Source organism: Staurois parvus, unplaced genomic scaffold (genome assembly GCF_062004578.1).
Source record: "Staurois parvus isolate SC_StPar_1 unplaced genomic scaffold, SC_StPar_1.0 ptg002313l, whole genome shotgun sequence".
Lineage (NCBI taxonomy): Eukaryota > Metazoa > Chordata > Amphibia > Anura > Ranidae > Staurois > Staurois parvus.
The window spans coordinates 149,475-165,910 of NW_028320109.1; positions in this window are offsets into that span (position 1 = coordinate 149,475).

A 16,436-nucleotide genomic window follows, 5' to 3' on the forward strand; every position below is an offset into this window, starting at 1 on the left:
ACTCCTCCTCTGTCTACGGTCCACCACCCAGTGTGATATGTTCTGTTTTGTGGTATGTCCATGTCATGATATGTTCTTGTTGTGGTTAGTCCATGTCATGATATGTTCTCACTGCAGTATGTCCATGTCATGATATGTTCTCACTGCGGTATGTTCATGTCATGATATGTTCTCACTGCGGTATGTTCATGTCATATGTTCTCACTGCGGTATGTTCATGTCATGATATGTTCTCTTTGTGGTATGTCCATGTCATGATATGTTCTCGTTGTGCTATGTCCATGTCATGATATGTTCTCACTGCGGTATGTCCATGTCATGATATGTTCTCACTGCGGTATGTCCATGTCATGATATGTTCTCACTGCGGTATGTCCATGTCATGATATGTTCTCACTGCGATATGTCCATGTCATGATATGTTCTCACTGCGGTATGTCCATGTCATGATATGTTCTCACTGCGATATGTCCATGTCATGATATGTTCTCACTGCGGTATGTCCATGTCATGATATGTTCTCACTGCGGTATGTCCACATGGCAGTACTCTGCAGGGATTATGATTATCTATGTAAATCCAGCCTGCGCAGTAACACCCACCCATCAAGGCAATTTGATATTTACATAACTCCACCCAACATCCTGCCCACTCCATGAATAAGGACTGAGTGCCTCCAGGGAGGAGTACTGAGACGGGGTGCCGTGATATTTCATGTACAGCCCCCTGCCGGCCCCTCCCACCAGCCATGCATAGAGAAGCACAGAGACCCAGTGATGATGTCACTGAGTCTAAAATAAAGCAGTTCATGAAAACTGAAAGGTTTATAATACAAATGTCATGAGGGGGGGGATTGAGGGTTGGGGGGGAGGAGGGGGGGTGAGGGGGTTGGGGGGGGAGGAGGGGGGGGGGTGAGGGGATTGAGGGTTGGGGGGGAGGAGGGGGGATATAATCAGAATAAACTTCATCTGTACAATCCGTTATAAGCGATGAATGGATCTTATTATAGAGGATATAAAAGGCGTGGCGGGGGGGGGGGGAGGGGGCGCAGCGCTCGGCACGTCTCCTGTACATTTCCGCGGATATTTCGGCGTGCTCTGCCCTCCTCCATCATACGGCACATTAGCGCCCGGTCCCCCCTCCCCCGGCTCATCAGACCGCATGAAGCCTGGAATGTGTCGCTGCAGCAGTTTGCTGAGCAAATACGGCGCGGCTTATGATGACAGCGCGGTCAGGTGACAGCGCCATCGGGAGGCCAACAAAGGCCGACATAAAAGGTGTTGAATCAGCGCGGCCGGATCTGAATGAGAACCGGGGGCCCCCCAGAGCCGCGGGGAAACGCAGCCTGGCCCCCAAATACCACCACGGCCAGACAGCCCACCGGGACTCGTGCAGGAGCAGAGCGCGGAAATACCGCCAACGTCCGGGGGATACAACCGACCTGAAATCCCAGAAATCTGAACAATCCCAGAAATCCCAAAAATCTGAGAAATCTGAAAAATACAAGAAATCCCAGAAATCCCAAAAATCTGAAAAATCCGAGGAATCTGAGAAATCCGAGAAATCCGAGAAATCTGAAAAATACAAGAAATCCCAGAAATCCCAAAAATCTGAAAAATCCGAGAAATCCAAAAAATCTGAGAAATCCGAGAAATCTGAAAAATACAAGAAATCCCAAAAATCTGAAAAATCCGAGAAATCCCAAAAATCTGAAAAATCCCGGAAATCTGAAAAATCCCAAAAATACAAGAAATCCCAGAAATCTGAAAAATCCGAGAAATCTGAAAAATCACAGAAATACAAGAAATCACAGAAATCTGAGAAATCTGAAAAATCCCAGAAATCTGAAAAATCACAGAAATCCCAAAAATACATGAAATCCCAAAAAAGTGAAAAATCTCAGAAATCCCAGAATTCTCACATTCCTCCACCCAGATATCCGGTTGTAGAACCTCCCATCCCCCGCTTCACTACATGACACCCAGCAGACCTGTCACCACATGTGTGACTTCCGGAATGTCTGTGTGACCCCCCCCCCCTCCAGGTAGATACTACCACCCCTCCCCCATCACACCCCCCCCCCGACAATGACATCATCTGATCTCTCCAGAAGCTCGGCACCATCTCTCTTCAGGCCTCATCCGGGATCACCATCTACTTCCTACAGTGAGAGGGCAGCTCAGAGATCAGAGACACAATCATGTAATCCTGGTGCCTGTGCTGTCCCTGGCCATGTTCACAAATGTCTGACACAGATCAGCCCCTGTCTGCACAATGTACAGTCTGATCACTGGGGGAGGGGAGACTGAGGAAATGCCTGCAGCAGACCGATGACACCATTCTGTCCTCTATGGGGGCAGCGTAATAGAAGGCTGTATTTGGCTGTGAGGCTCAGCTCAGACAGTCCTCCTTTCACATCCAGCACAGAAGGGGTGAAGGTTTCTGGCGGACCAGCAGCTGCCATCCCCGGGGCCCCCATGTTGTGCAATACAGAAAACAAGCAGCAAGCTGGGGGCCAGGAATGGGGAAAAGGGGGGGGGGGACCCGGGAGGGGGGGCCCAGATCACTTCCTCTGTGTGCAATCAATCCTGAAAACGGAACACAGCGTCCCTGACCCCCCCAACATCAGTCTCTGTACCAGAGGAGCTAACACTCTAATGTCCCCTCCCCCACAGTCCCATCAGTCTCTGTACCAGAGGAGCTTACACTCTAAGGTCCCCTCCCCCACAGTCACATCAGTCTCTGTACAGAGGAGCTTACGCTCTAATGTCCCCTCCCCCACAGTCCCATCAGTCTCTGTACTAGAGGAGCTGACACTCTAATGTCCCCTCCCCCACAGTCCCATCAGTCTCTGTACAGAGGAGCTTACGCTCTAATGTCCCCTCCCCCACAGTCCCATCAGTCTCTGTACTAGAGGAGCTGACACTCTAATGTCCCCTCCCCCACAGTCCCATCAGTCTCTGTACTAGAGGAGCTTACACTCTAATGTCCCCTCCCCCACAGTCCCATCAGTCTCTGTACTAGAGGAGCTGACACTCTAATGTCCCCTCCCCCACAGTCCCATCAGTCTCTGTACCATTAGAGCTGACACTCTAATGTCCCCTCCCCCACAGTCCCATCAGTCTCTGTACCATTAGAGCTGACACTCTAATGTCCCCTCCCCCACAGTCCCATCAGTCTGTGTACCAGAGGAGCTTACACTCTAATGTCCCCTCCCCCACAGTCCCATCAGTCTCTGCACAGAGGAGCTTACACTCTAATGTCCCCTCCCCCACAGTCCCATCAGTCTCTGTACAGAGGAGCTTACGCTCTAATGTCCCCTCCCCCACAGTCCCATCAGTCTGTGTACCAGAGGAGCTTACACTCTAATGTCCCCTCCCCCGCAGCCCCATCATTCTCTGCACCAGAGGAGCTTACATCTGATGTCCCCTCCCCCACACCCTCTTATTATACATGGTTCTGACATAGGACGGACAGGGCGGAGTGTCGGGGAGGATGAGGACGGCCAGGGCGGAGTGTCGGGGAGGATGAGGACTGCCAGGGCGGAGTGTCGGGGAGGATGAGGACGGACAGGGCGGAGTGTCGGGGAGGATGAGGACGGACAGGGCGGAGTGTCGGGGAGGATGAGGACGGACAGGGCGGAGTGTCGGGGAGGATGAGGACGGACAGGGCGGAGTGTCGGGGAGGATGAGGACGGACAGGGCGGAGTGTCGGGGAGGATGAGGACGGACAGGGCGGAGTGTCGGGGAGGATGAGGACGGACAGGGCGGAGTGTCGGGGAGGATGAGGACGGACAGGGCGGAGTGTCGGGGAGGATGAGGACGGACAGGGCGGAGTGGCGGGGAGGAGGAGGACGGACAGGGCTTAGTGTCGGGGAGGAAGAGGACGGACAGGGCTTAGTGTCGGGGAGGATGAGGACGGACAGAGCGGAGTGTCGGGGAGGATGAGGACGGACAGGGCGGAGTGGCGGGGAGGAAGAGGATGGACAGGGCTTAGTGTCGGGGAGGATGAGGATGGACAGGGCGGATTGTCGGGGAGGATGAGGACGGACAGGGCGGAGTGTCGGGGAGGATGAGGACGGACAGGGCGGAGTGGCGGGGAGGAGGAGGATGGACAGGGCTTAGTGTCGGGGAGGATGAGGATGGACAGGGCGGATTGTCGGGGAGGATGAGGACGGACAGGGCGGAGTGTCGGGGAGGATGAGGACGGACAGGGCGGAGTGTCGGGGAGGATGAGGACGGACAGGGCGGAGTGTCGGGGAGGATGAGGACGGACAGGGCGGAGTGTCGGGGAGGATGAGGACGGACAGGGCGGAGTGGCGGGGAGGAGGAGGACGGACAGGGCTTAGTGTCGGGGAGGAAGAGGACGGACAGGGCTTAGTGTCGGGGAGGATGAGGACGGACAGGGCGGAGTGGCGGGGAGGAGGAGGATGGACAGGGCTTAGTGTCGGGGAGGATGAGGATGGACAGGGCGGATTGTCGGGGAGGATGAGGACGGACAGGGCGGAGTGTCGGGGAGGATGAGGACGGACAGGGCGGAGTGTCGGGAGGATGAGGACGGACAGGGCGGAGTGTCGGGGAGGATGAGGACGGACAGGGCGGAGTGTCGGGGAGGATGAGGACGGACAGGGCGGAGTGTCGGGGAGGATGAGGACGGACAGGGCGGAGTGTCGGGGAGGATGAGGACGGACAGGGCGGAGTGGCGGGGAGGAGGAGGACGGACAGGGCTTAGTGTCGGGGAGGATGAGGACGGACAGGGCGGAGTGTCGGGGAGGATGAGGACGGACAGGGCGGAGTGTCGGGGAGGAGGAGGACGGACAGGGCTTAGTGTCGGGGAGGACGAGGACGGACAGGGCGGAGTGTCGGGGAGGACGAGGACAGACAGGGCGGAGTGTCGGGGAGGATGAGGACGGACAGGGCGGAGTGGCGGGGAGGAGGAGGATGGACAGGGCTTAGTGTCGGGGAGGATGAGGACGGACAGGGCGGAGTGTCGGGGAGGATGAGGACGGACAGGGCGGAGTGTGGGGGAATGTTCGCTGCTCATGGCACATTGGTCACGCATTCGTCTCACATTGACCTCAGCTGATCTCTGGTCTGCAGACGCCCCAACATGGCGAGGAACGCTCAGCTCCGCCCACTCTATATGAAGTGTATAGAAGAAGATGAAGGGGGGAGGGGGGATATAATGGGAGGGCAGAGGGGGGTTGTCAGGTGGCGGGGGTCCCCCCCCCATATATTGCAGCTCACTGGTCCTTCAATGTGTCGGCTGCATTCATTTTCTGTTTTCAGGATGAGCTCCTTATCAGCAATTACAGAGGTACCTGGTGATCCTGCCAGAAATCCAGTGTCCTTGTCACTTCCTGTGCCCTCAACCTTCTGTGAACTACAGAACATCTCCCTCCTATGTGATGAAGAGGGGGAGGAGTTTACAGTCCAGAACCAGAGCCTAGCTGAGGGTGACAACGCTGCTCCTCCATAGATACTGTGAGTGAGTGTTGTCACCCGAGGACAGGAAGTGAGTGATTGGTGGGATCTCCGGGGGACGGGTCATCTGCAATATGGGACATGTCTGTCCTTGGGTTTGGAGGTGCTCTATGAGGGTGGATTTCTCAGAGAGTGGCCCCCATTGTGAGGGGGGGAGTATTGGGGGCCCGGCGGTCTCCAGGCCTCATTCTTAGAAAGCTGGGAGCGGATTATTCCGCCTTCAATCACCTTCACATGAGCCGGGATTAGACGCTTATTGGAAAGCTAATGAGCAGCGCCACGGCGGGGGGGGGGGCGGAAAACGGGATTTGTGGGGAGCGTGTGAACGCCGTCCAAACCTGAGAGCACAGAGGGAGGATAATGGGGGGCCATACTGTCCTGGACCTGCAGATAGTGGGGGCCCATACCGTCCTACACCTGCAGATAGTGGGGGCCCATACCGTCCTACACCTGCAGATAGTGGGGGCCCATACCGTCCTACACCTGCAGATAGTGGGGGCCCATACCGTCCTACACCTGCAGATAGTGGGGGCCCCATACTGTCCCACACCTGCAGATAGTGGGGGCCAATACCATCCTACACCTGCAGATAGTGGGGGCCCCATACCGTCATAGACCTGCAGATAGTGGGGGCCCCATACCGTCCTACACCTGCAGATAGTGGGGGCCCCATACCGTCATAGACCTGCAGATAGTGGGGGCCCCATACCGTCCTACTTCTGCAGATAGTGGGGGCCCCATACCGTCCTACACCTGCAGATAGTGGGGGCCCCATACCGTCATAGACCTGCAGATAGTGGGGGCCCCATACCGTCCTACTTCTGCAGATAGTGGGGGCCCATACAGATAGTGGGGGGCCATACAGATAGTGGGGGGCCCATACTGTCCTAGTATATAGGGACTGAGGACATCACGCATGGTTCTATGGAGACCACCAAGAGACCACTGTCCACGTATACAGTATATAGGGACTGAGGACATCACACATGGTTCTATGGAGACCACCAAGATGAGACCACTGTCCACGTATACAGTATATAGGGACTGAGGACATCACACATGGTTCTACGGAGACCACCAAGAGACCACTGTCCACGTATACAGTATATAGGGACTGAGGACATCAGACATGGTTCTACGGAGACCACCAAGAGACCACTGTCCACATATACAGTATATAGGAACTGAGGACATCACACATGGTTCTACGGAGACCACCAAGAGACCACTGTCCACGTATACAGTATATAGGGACTGAGGACATCAGACATGGTTCTACGGAGACCACCAAGATGAGACCACTGTCCACGTATACAGTATATAGGAACTGAGGACATCACGCATGGTTCTATGGAGACCACCAAGAGACCACTGTCCACATATACAGTATATAGGAACTGAGGACATCACACATGGTTCTATGGAGACCACCAAGAGACCACTGTCCACATATACAGTATATAGGAACTGAGGACATCACGCATGGTTCTATGGAGACCACCAAGAGACCACTGTCCACGTATACAGTATATAGGGACTGAGGACATCACGCATGGTTCTATGGAGACCACCAAGAGACCACTGTCCACGTATACAGTATATAGGGACTGAGGACATCAGACATGGTTCTACGGAGACCACCAAGATGAGACCACTGTCCACGTATACAGTATATAGGAACTGAGGACATCACGCATGGTTCTATGGAGACCACCAAGAGACCACTGTCCACATATACAGTATATAGGAACTGAGGACATCACACATGGTTCTATGGAGACCACCAAGAGACCACTGTCCACATATACAGTATATAGGAACTGAGGACATCACGCATGGTTCTATGGAGACCACCAAGAGACCACTGTCCGCGTATACAGTATATAGGAACTGAGGACATCACACATGGTTCTACGGAGACCACCAAGAGACCACTGTCCACGTATACAGTATATAGGGACTGAGGACATCAGACATGGTTCTACGGAGACCACCAAGATGAGACCACTGTCCACGTATACAGTATATAGGGACTGAGGACATCACACATGGTTCTATGGAGACCACTAACATACAGTTTATGGGTACAGAGACCACACAATGGGGGGAGGGGATGCAGTCTGGTGTTGCCGGTTAGGCATCAGTGGTATATTTTTGGTGGCTCCTGAGATTGCCCCATTCAGCCCCCCCACTGATTGTTGCCTCCTATTGTTGCCCCCCAGTGCAGGCTGCGCCCGGCTCCCTGATGCAGAGAGGGTTAAGGTGGCGGCATTTTTCCTGCATGATCTCCACCACGTGCTGCCCCCACACCGCATATCTGTGGGATGAATCAGTGGAAAGGCGGGGGGGGGGGCACCAATGGAAGCTGACATCGGTCCGTACAGGGGGTGTGCGGGGCACCGATGGAAGCTGACACCGGTCTGTACAGGGGGTGTGCGGGGCACCGATGGAAGCTGACACCGGTCTGTACAGGGGGTGTGCGGGGCACCGATGGAAGCTGACACCGGTCTGTACGGGGCACCGATGGAAGCTGACACCGGTCTGTACAGGGGGTGTGCGGGGCACCGATGGAAGCTGACACCGGTCTGTACAGGGGGTGTGCGGGGCACCGATGGAAGCTGACACCGGTCTGTACAGGGGGTGTGCGGGGCACCGATGGAAGCTGACACCGGTCTGTACAGGGGGTGTGCGGTGCACCGATGGAAGCTGACACCGGTCTGTACAGGGGGTGTGCGGGGCACCGATGGAAGCTGACATCGGTCTGTACAGGGGGTGTGCGGGGCACCGATGGAAGCTGACACCGGTCTGTACGGGGGGTGTGCGGGGCACCGACGGAAGCTGACACCGGTCTGTACAGGGGGTGTGCGGGGCACCGATGGAAGCTGACACCGGTCTGTACGGGGGGTGTGCGGGGCACCGATGGAAGCTGACACCGGTCTGTACAGGGGGTGTGCGGGGCACCGACGGAAGCTGACACCGGTCTGTACAGGGGGTGTGCGGGGCACCGACGGAAGCTGACACCGGTCTGGACAGGGTGCTGGAGGGGTGCCGCAGATGGAGATGACGGGAAGATGGAGGAGCCCAGGGCAGAGGGATATCAGTGAGGAATGCTCTGCGTCATCCTCAGGAGGAATGCTCTGCGTCATCTGGACATGTAATGGGAGAGAATGGCAGCAGCTCAATCAGCGTGCAGCCAGGAGAAGCTGCAGATCATTCCAAGCACAGGTCAGCCAGGGAACCTCCCGGGACCACAGACAGATGTTCAGGTGTGATGCTCTGCAGGATGATGAATGAAGCTCTGCAATGCATTTCACCTGCACTACAAACACAATCACTCATTAGGGGCCCTCAGGGCCACAAAGACTGATGAGGATAATGCCAATGACTGGTCCTGCGTGATGCTCTGCAAAGCCCAATGACGTAAGCTCTGCAGGAGGATTGCTACGTAATGTTCTGCAAAGACCAGACAACTATATACTATAATAGCTGTGCAATGCTCTGCAGAGAATGGAAATGTGCAAGGCTCTGTAGAGAGTGAGACTGTGCAATGCCCTGCAGAGAATGGGAATGTGCAATGCTCTGCAGAGAATGGGAATTTGCAATGCTCTGCAGAGAATGGGAATGTGCAATGCCCTGCAGAGAATGGGAATGTGCAATGCCCTGCAGAGAATGGGAATGTGCAATGCTCTGCAGAGAATGGGAATTTGCAATGCTCTGCAGAGAATGGGAATGTGCAAGGCTCTACAAAGACTGGGAATGTGCAATGCTCTGCAGAGACTGGGAATGTGCAATGCTCTGCAGAGACTGAGACTGTGCAAGCTTCTGCAGAGACTGGGAATGTGTAATGCTCTGCAGATAATGAGAATGTGCAATGCCCTGCAGAGACTGAGATTGTGCAATGCTCTGCAGAGAATGGGAATGTGCAACACTCTAGAGAATGGGAATGTGCAATGCTCTGTAGAGAATGGGAATATGCAATGCTCTGTAGATACTGGGAATATGCAATGCTCTGCAGTAAATGGGAAAGTGCAATGGTCTGCAGATAATGGGAATGTGCAATGGTCTGCAGAGTCCTATTTTAGACGGAAATCTGGTTCTGATATCAATGTGATCTTTGTGTGATCCGAGGAGAATACTTTCCATCCAGAAGGGGGGGGGGGATATTGACTGTCATCATCATCACCATGGAGACACCGATGCCGGGGATATCAGCCAATCACCGATCTGCACCTCACAGACAGAGTCGGCTGATCCCGCCACCAATCTGCACACAGAACTGTCCGATCTCGCAGACCGCCGACACACACAGATCTGTGCACACGTGGGAGGAAATGCCGGAATGTGAGAATGCTTTCAGAAATATACATTTTATTTGTTTTTTTATCAATTTACAAAATGCAAAGTGAGTGATCCGAAGAACGATCCGAAGAGCGATCCGAAGAGCGATCCGAAGAACGATCCGAAGAACGATCCGAAGAGCGATCCGAAGAACGATCCGAAGAGCGATCCGAAGAGCGATCCGAAGAGCGATCCGAAGAGCGATCCGAAGAACGATCCGAAGAGCGATCCGAAGAACGATCCGAAGAGCGATCCGAAGAGCGATCCGAAGAACGATCCGAAGAGCGATCCGAAGAACGATCCGAAGAGCGATCCGAAGAACGATCCGAAGAACGATCCGAAGAGCGATCCAAAGAACGATCCAAAGAACGATCCGAAGAGCGATCCGAAGAGCGATCCGATGAGCGATCCGATGAGCGATCCGAAGAACGATCCGAAGAGCGATCCAAAGAACGATCCAAAGAACGATCCGAAGAGCGATCCGAAGAGCGATCCGATGAGCGATCCAAAGAACGATCCGAAGAACGATCCGAAGAACGATCCGAAGAGCGATCCGAAGAGCGATCCGAAGAACGATCCGAAGAACGATCCGAAGAGCGATCCGAAGAGCGATCCGAAGAGCGATCCGAAGAGCGATCCGAAGAACGATCCGAAGAGCGATCCGAAGAACGATCCGAAGAGCGATCCGAAGAACGATCCGAAGAGCGATCCAAAGAACGATCCGAAGAGCGATCCAAAGAACGATCCAAAGAACGATCCGAAGAGCGATCCAAAGAACGATCCGAAGAGCGATCCGAATGAGATGAATAGTTGGGGTGACCGCCCTTCGGCATCGGTTCTCACACTTCCACACAGTCGGGGATTTGTAGGATGAGAGTCAGGTCTACGAATTCACCAATCCTACCAAGCAGGCGCTAATGATCATCAATCTTATATGTAGTCTGAAACAGTCATAAACAGAACCAGCTGTGTCAGAGGCTGGATACTGGGTGAGGAACAGCCAAACTCTGCTACTAAGGTGTAGAAGACCGTTTCATGTCACAGGTCATACACCATGGCATGACTGAGCACAGCAACAACACACAAGGTGGTTCTACTACATCAGTAAGGTCTCTCCCAGGCAAAGATTTCAGAGCAGACTGGGGGTTCAGGATGTGCTGTTCAAGCTTGTATGAAGAAGCCCAAAGAAACAGGCAACACTGAGGAGTGGTCGGGTACCATTGAGGAGTGTAGACGCAGTGGTGGGGTACCATTGAGGAGTGTAGACGCAGTGGTGGGGTACCATTGAGGAGTGTAGACGCAGTGGTGGGGTACCATTGAGGAGTGTAGACGCAGTGGTGGGGTACCATTGAGGAGTGTAGACGCAGTGGTGGGGTAACGTTGAGGAGTGTAGACGCAGCGGGCGGGTGATGTTGAGGAGTGTAGACGCGGTGGTGGGGTGACGTTGAGGAGTGTAGACGCAGTGGTGGGGTAATGTTGAGGAGCGTAGACGCAGTGGTGGGGTAACGTTGAGGAGCGTAGACGCAGTGGTGGGGTAATGAGGAGTGTAGACGCAGTGGTGGGGTAACATTGAGGAGTGTAGACGCAGTGGTGGGGTAATGTTGAGGAGTGTAGACGCAGTGGTGGGGTAATGTTGAGGAGTGTAGACGCAGTGGTCGGGTAATGTTGAGGAGTGTAGACGCAGTGGTGGGTAATGTTGGAGGAGTGTAGACGCAGTGGTCGGGTAATGTTGAGGAGTGTAGACGCAGTGGTGGGGTAATGTTGAGGAGTGTAGATGCAGTGGTGGGGTAACGTTGAGGAGTGTAGACGCAGTGGTGGGGTAATGTTGAGGAGTGTAGATGCAGTGGTGGGGTAATGTTGAGGAGTGTAGATGCAGTGGTGGGGTAACGTTGAGGAGTGTAGACGCAGTGGTGGGGTAATGTTGAGGAGTGTAGATGCAGTGGTGGGGTAACGTTGAGGAGTGTAGATGCAGTGGTGGGGTAACGTTGAGGAGTGTAGACGCAGTGGTGGGGTAACGTTGAGGAGTGTAGACGCAGTGGTCGGGTGATGTTGGAGGAGCGTAGACGCAGTGGTGGGGTAACGTTGAGGAGTGTAGACGCAGTGGTGGGGTAACGTTGAGGAGTGTAGACGCAGTGGTCGGGTGATGTTGGAGGAGCGTAGACGCAGTGGTGGGGTGACGTTGGAGGAGAGTAGACGCAGTGGTGGGGTAACGTTGAGGAGTGTAGACGCAGTGGTCGGGTGATGTTGGAGGAGCGTAGACGCAGTGGTCGGGTGATGTTGGAGGAGCGTAGACGCAGTGGTCGGGTGACGTCGGAGGAGCGTAGACGCAGTGGTCGGGTGACGTTGGAGGAGTGTAGACGCAGTGGTCGGGTGACGTTGGAGGAGCGTAGACGCAGTGGTCGGGTGATGTTGGAGGAGCGTAGACGCAGTGGTCGGGTGACGTCAGAGGAGCGTAGACGCAGTGGTCGGGTGACGTTGGAGGAGCGTAGACGCAGTGGTCGGGTGACGTTGGAGGAGCGTAGACGCAGTGGTCGGGTGACGTTGGAGGAGCGTAGACGCAGTGGTCGGGTGACGTTGGAGGAGCGTAGACGCAGTGGTCGGGTGACGTTGGAGGAGCGTAGACGCAGTGGTCGGGTGATGTTGGAGGAGCGTAGACGCAGTGGTCGGGTGACGTTGGAGGAGCGTAGACGCAGTGGTCGGGTGACGTTGGAGGAGCGTAGACGCAGTGGTCGGGTGACGTTGGAGGAGCGTAGACGCAGTGGTCGGGTGACGTTGGAGGAGCGTAGACGCAGTGGTCGGGTGATGTTGGAGGAGCGTAGACGCAGTGGTCGGGTGACGTTGGAGGAGCGTAGACGCAGTGGTCGGGTGACGTCGGAGGAGCGTAGACGCAGTGGTCGGGTGATGTTGGAGGAGCGTAGACGCAGTGGTCGGGTGACGTTGGAGGAGCGTAGACGCAGTGGTCGGGTGATGTTGGAGGAGCGTAGACGCAGTGGTCGGGTGACGTTGGAGGAGCGTAGACGCAGTGGTCGGGTGACGTCGGAGGAGCGTAGACGCAGTGGTCGGGTGACGTTAGAGGAGCGTAGACGCAGTGGTCGGGTGATGTTGGAGGAGCGTAGACGCAGTGGTCGGGTGATGTTGGAGGAGCGTAGACGCAGTGGTCGGGTGACGTTAGAGGAGCGTAGACGCAGTGGTCGGGTGATGTTGGAGGAGCGTAGACGCAGTGGTCGGGTGACGTCGGAGGAGCGTAGACGCAGTGGTCGGGTGACGTCGGAGGAGCGTAGACGCAGTGGTCGGGTGATGTTGGAGAAGCGTAGACGCAGTGGTCGGGTGATGTTGGAGAAGCGTAGACGCAGTGGTCGGGTGACGTCGGAGGAGCGTAGACGCAGTGGTCGGGTGACTGCAGCAGATGAAGGACACATCTAGGTTACTTCCCTTCCACATGGGAAGATGTCCAGCAGTGCCATCAGCACAGGACTGGAGGAAACCAGTGGGACCCGGGAGAAGTCCGGCCAGAAGTGTCTTCATGGAAGAATTGCCGACATGGAGACCAGGCTAAGCGTCTCAGCTCTGCAGGAAGACACAGGAAATGGGGGCAGAAATGGCAGTTTGTTGGGGGAAGGGCTGGAGTCTGCAGCCAACTGTGAAGCATGGTGGAGGTTCCTGCAGGATTGGGGGTATTCCTGCCAGTGGAGTTGGAGATTTGGGCGGGATCAATGGTGTCCTCAGTGCTGGGAGATCCAGGCAGATCCTTCTCCATTCACAGTGCGGTATCTCTCTGGTACTCCTCCTGCGGTTGGTCCGGATCTCTTCCTCCAGATGGGGGATATGACATGAAAGGATCCCAGAACACGCTCAGTCCTCAGAGGACACGCAGACACAACACGCTGGAAGGGCGCGACCACCACCCGCACCGCACTCCCCCAACATCCCTCATATCCCGCACAGGAAGTGAGACTCCTTATCTGACTTTCCTCCCATTCACACTCTGCCAGGCGCCATCTTCAAACACGCGTGTCAGCGGAGCCATGTCCAGACCTGTCCTGAGAACACGCAGACCGTGATTGGTCCCTCCACCTTCAATGTACATTCAGGGGACAGAGGAGATCAATGACTGATATAGGGACTGAGACACCAACATTCAGGGGTACGGCAGTGCAGGCAGTCCTTGTCAGGGACCCCTCAGGGGTACGACAGTGCAGGCAGTCCTTGTCAGGGACCCCTCAGGGGTACGGCAGTGCAGGCAGTCCTTGTCAGGGACCCCTCAGGGGTACGGCAGTGCAGGCAGTCCTTGTCAGGGACCCCTCAGGGGTACGGCAGTGCAGGCAGTCCTTGTCAGGGACCCCTCAGGGGTACGGCAGTGCAGGCAGTCCTTGTCAGGGACACCTCAGGGGTAAGGCAGTGCAGGCAGTCCTTGTCGGGGACACCTCAGGGGTACGGCAGTGCAGGCAGTCCCTGTCAGGGACACCTCAGGGGTACGGCAGTGCAGGCAGTCCCTGTCAGGGACCCCTCAGGGGTACGGCAGTGCAGGCAGTCCTTGTCAGGGACCCCTCAGGGGTACGGCAGTGCAGGCAGTGCAGGCATAACAAATGGTAAAAGTTGAGTTGCCCTGTTAGGGGGAGTCCTAGGGGGAGTTCCCCCCCCCCAAGGAGTGCAGCCCCCCCCCCCTAGCCCCCCGCCCCCCCGTTTCCTGGAGGGGCAGGAAGGGTGCAGCCATCCCCATGGTCTTTGTCCTACAAGGGGCAGCGGAGGATTCTGGGACGGCTCTCTGGCTCGCAGGACTGGAGGAAATGCTTCTCCTACATCCTTCTGGGTCAGGAAGAGGAGTCCTCCGAGGTGACATTAACCCTTCACTGGGGGGAGGAATGCTGGACTGCATTGTGTGCGACTGCGTGACAGTACATGGGGGGGTACTGGTCCAAATGTGTGCCACAGGTTGTATCCACGCCAGTGATGAAGAGCCGGGACAAGCGTGGGAATAGAAGGTGACCCAGGACAGAACAAGGAGGACTAGGACAGAAGAGGGGCCCCCAGGGGCCACACCATTCATGTGACCGGGGCCAACATGGAGACCAGCAGATCTGTGCAGAAGAGGTTCAGATTGGACTGTCCATGGCGGCAGAGCTGGTTAGGACACGGTATGTACACGGTATAGACACATTATGTACACAGTATGTACACGGTATAGGTCACGGTATGGACACGGTATGTACATGGTATAGGTCACGGTATGTACACGGTATAGGACACGGTATGTACACGGTATGGACACGGTATGTACATGGTATAGGTCACGGTATGTACACGGTATGGACACGGTATGTACATGGTATAGGTCACGGTATGTACACGGTATGGACACGGTATGTACATGGTATAGGTCACGGTATGTACACGGTATGGACACGGTATGTACATGGTATAGGTCCCGGTATGGACACGGTATGTACATGGTATAGGTCACGGTATGTACACGGTATGGACACGGTATGTACATGGTATAGGTCACGGTATGTACACGGTATGGACACGGTATGTACATGGTATAGGTCCCGGTATGGACACGGTATGTACACGGTATGTACATGGTATAGGTCACGGCACAGAGCGGTAGATTGTTGGGGTCTCACCACACGCAGACGTCTCGTTGTTCTCTTATTATACAGAAGATTCATCGTCTCCAGAACTAGAAAGAACGATCTCCGGAGGACGTCCGTCTGGCAGCGATCGCAGCTTCACACCTGTCCTGGAACGCGTGTCCTCCAGCCAAGAGAACACGGGAACCACCCAGACCTGAACCCCCGGCCACGGAACATCAACACAGATGATGGAACAATTCACAGCAAATACAGACTACAACGCCCACCATCACCGACTACAACGCCCACCATCACCGACTACAACTCCCACCATCACCGACTACAACGCCCACCATCACCGACTACAACGCCCACCATCCCCTTCTACAACTCCCACCATTCCTGACTACAACTCCCACCATCACCAACTACAATTCCCACCATCACCGACTACAACGCCCACCATCACCGACTACAACTCCCACCATCATCAACTACAACGCCCACCATCACCTACTACAACGCCCACCATCACCGACTACAACTCCCACCATCACCGACTACAACGCCCACCATCACCGACTACAACGCCCACCATCACCGACTACAACGCCCACCATCCCTGACTACAACTCCCACCATTCCTGGCTACAACTCCCACCATCACCAACTACAATTCCCACCATCACCGACTACAACGCCCACCATCATCGACTACAACTCCCACCATCATCAACTACAACTCCCACCATCACCTACTACAACTCCCACCATCACCTACTACAACGCCCACCATCCCCTTCTACAACTCCCACCATTCCTGACTACAACTCCCACCATCATCAACTACAACTCCCACCATCACCAACTACAACTCCCACCATCATCAACTACAACTCCCACCATCACCTACTACAACGCCCACCATCCCCTTCTACAACTCCCACCATCACCTACTACAACTCCCACCATCACCTACTACAACTCCCACCATCACCGACTACAACGCCCACCATCATCAACTACAACTCCCACCATC